The sequence below is a fragment of the Macadamia integrifolia genome, chromosome 13 (assembly GCF_013358625.1).
Source record: "Macadamia integrifolia cultivar HAES 741 chromosome 13, SCU_Mint_v3, whole genome shotgun sequence".
In the NCBI taxonomy this organism is placed as follows: Eukaryota; Viridiplantae; Streptophyta; class Magnoliopsida; order Proteales; family Proteaceae; genus Macadamia; species Macadamia integrifolia.
Window position 1 is genome coordinate 4,842,885 of NC_056569.1, and position 2,774 is coordinate 4,845,658.

The 2,774-nt window shown below is 41.1% G+C and overlaps 1 non-coding gene across 1 annotated transcript; it reads right to left on the reverse strand.

Moving 5' to 3' along the window:
• Positions 1-1,667: 1,667 nt before the first annotated feature.
• LOC122060280 lies at positions 1,668-1,774 on the reverse strand. Its single transcript, XR_006134309.1, has one exon. It is a non-coding gene; the product is annotated as a small nucleolar RNA R71 (small nucleolar RNA).
• Positions 1,775-2,774: the final 1,000 nt, after the last annotated feature.

Here is a 2,774-nt window from a genome sequence, read left to right on the forward strand (position 1 = left end):
TTTTTCCTTCGACTGTTGGCATAGGCCTCATCCAAAGAGAGGCATTCTGTAGACACCCAATTTTGTCACCCTTCCTCGACAATGATGATACATGGATCTTGGTTGCGACTTCTCATTTCTAGTTAACAGAGATGCAGATGATTGAGATTCTCTTACCCAACCAATCCCTTCTTACCCAAACAAAATCCCAGAACCATGGGCGAGAGAGAAAAGGTCCAAATTTTGACTTTGCATATACGAAGGAATCTAGTCTAATGTGACCATACGGATGGATAGTGCTCGAAATTATGATTCCAACAATATGGTATGTCAAAATTAGACCAGCGTATCTCTCGTAATCATTCCCGAAAGTTATCGTGCACATGCGTACACAGCCGTCCACCCATGATAGCCACCCACCTATGGCCTGTACAGAGCTGTAAGGCCCTGTCCAGGGCCGTACCCCCTGTTCTATGCCCTTTGCTCCCCCGACAGCTACTGGGAACCTTTGTCTGTTGCTTGGTGCCCCCGTCAACTATCTCGCACTCTCGTATTTTCCCAGAACATCCCATCGGTGATCAGAATTTTTCGCTAAAAACTAGATTTTGGAAAATGATCCCCCTTTACCTGCTTGCATGCTCCACATGCTCCCGCTTGTATACCAAATATCTTTTTACCTTTTAGGGTGGAGAAGTTTTCCTTCACCTCTTTAAAAAAAATATCTTTTCACCTTTTTGGGTGAAGAGAAGTTTCCCTTCACCTCTTTCAAAAAAAATATCTTTTCACCTTTTAGACAACAAAAATATCTTTTCACCTTTTTAGATGAAGAGAAACTTCCCTTCACCCCTTTGGCCCAAAATTTCTTTTCACCTTTTTGGGTGAAGAGAAATTTCCCTTCACCCCTTTGGCCCACAAAAACACTATAAATACCCCATTCCTTTGAAAAAGAGACCCACTTGCCATTTTCTAGTCCCTTTGTGAAGAGCACTTTCTCTCTCCTAAATCCCCTCCCCCTTAAGGTGTTTCTACTCTTCGGAGAGATCTTTGTCAAGATCTAAAGTGTTCTTTAGGCCTTCGAAGCACTTCAATCATCTTTCCCAAAAATATATTTTTTTCAAAAATCCCAGCCAAACCCCTGTCGAAGTTTAGACCCGACTTTTTTCAAAAGTAGCCTATCCCTAGCGGAAGCTCTACCAAAGTTTCAACCCGATTTTTCCCAGAAGTAGCCTATCCCTAGTGGAAGCTCTGCCAAAGTTCTGACCCTACTTTTTTCCAGAAGTAGCCAACCCTAGCAGAACCTCTATCGGAATACCAACCCAACCTTTCCCGAAAGTAGCCCATCCCCAGGTAATTGGAAAGCTTTGGTCTTTTCCTTGTAAATCCTAGAACTTTCATAGGCATCATTTCTAAATTCCTCCAACTCAGATAGTTGGAGCCAATGACGAATTTCCGTATCAGACAAATCAAAGTTGAGCTTCTTGATGGCCCAAAAGGCCTTTAAAGAGGTATGTATTCTAATTAAGATCCAACAACTTTCTGATGATACTGTTAATCTTAGGTTTATCACTTTTGCATTAAAAGACCAAGCTAAGAAGTGGTTGTATGAATTACCCGCAAATTCCATAACCTTATGGGAACAGTTCACAGTTGTCTTCCTTAAGAATTTTTTCCCAACTCACAAGACCAATAAGCTTAGAAGTGATATCCTTCAGTTTAAGAAAAATTATAGCGAGTCTTTTTCCAAACTTATAGAGAGATTCAAGGATCTACTCCAAGAATGCCCTCACCATGGCCTAGACTTATGGCATTTATGTCAAATAATTTATGAGGGTATTGATTACCCAACTAAACAAATGATAGAGTTTATGTGCCCTGAGGGATTCACATCCTTTACAGATGAAGGAAAGGCATGGGAATTCTTACTTAACTTAGCTGAAAAAACCCGTGAGTGAGAATCAACCCAAGAGAGTGAAAGAACCATAGGACGAAAATGACATTTTATGGATGGGACAGTAGCCAAGGAAGCCCATTTGGATAGCCTAATCAAGAGGATTGAGGCTATTGTTCCTAGAGAGCCATCATCGGTCAATTTGGTTAAGATTTGTGCTTAGTGCCAGTTCCCTGGATATGTCATAGAAGAATGCCCCAACACCTCTGGGGGTACTTCTAATGATAGTGTTAATGTCTTATACCAGAATAATCCATAGAGTAACACCTACAATCCAGGATGAAGAAATCACCCAAATTTCTCTTAGAATCAGGGCAACCAAGTAGGGCCTTTCAATTTCCATAATCAAGGTCAACCTGGACCCCAGATGCCTCCCTTTGCACAATAATCTTTTTCCTAAAATACTTTTCCTAGGTGAAATGTAGGACCTCAGGCTAGTTTTCCTAGGGCCCCTCTCCAATCATCTTATCAGCAACCCCTTGGGTTTACCAACACTGGAGAGGTAAGTAGAATAAGTGACTTAAAAAAAATATGGCCCTTCTCATGAAAAGCCATCAAAATCTTATGAGAGAACCCACCCAAGTTGTCTTAATTATGCATAAGAGAGAGAACAGAACTTTACCCAGTCAACCAGAGCCTCACCTTAGGCATCATCAGCTTGTTAGTTCACAAGCACCAACTAATACACCACTTAGTACAAGGTCAGAACCAACAAGGGTCCTCTAACTAATGTAATATTGTTTATGCTCTTAGGAGTGTTAGAGAGTACCAACAGAGCGTTCCTAAAATTTTTCCATCTATTATTCCTATTAACTCTCCTTCAGTTGAGGACACAAGTGTGTCTCTT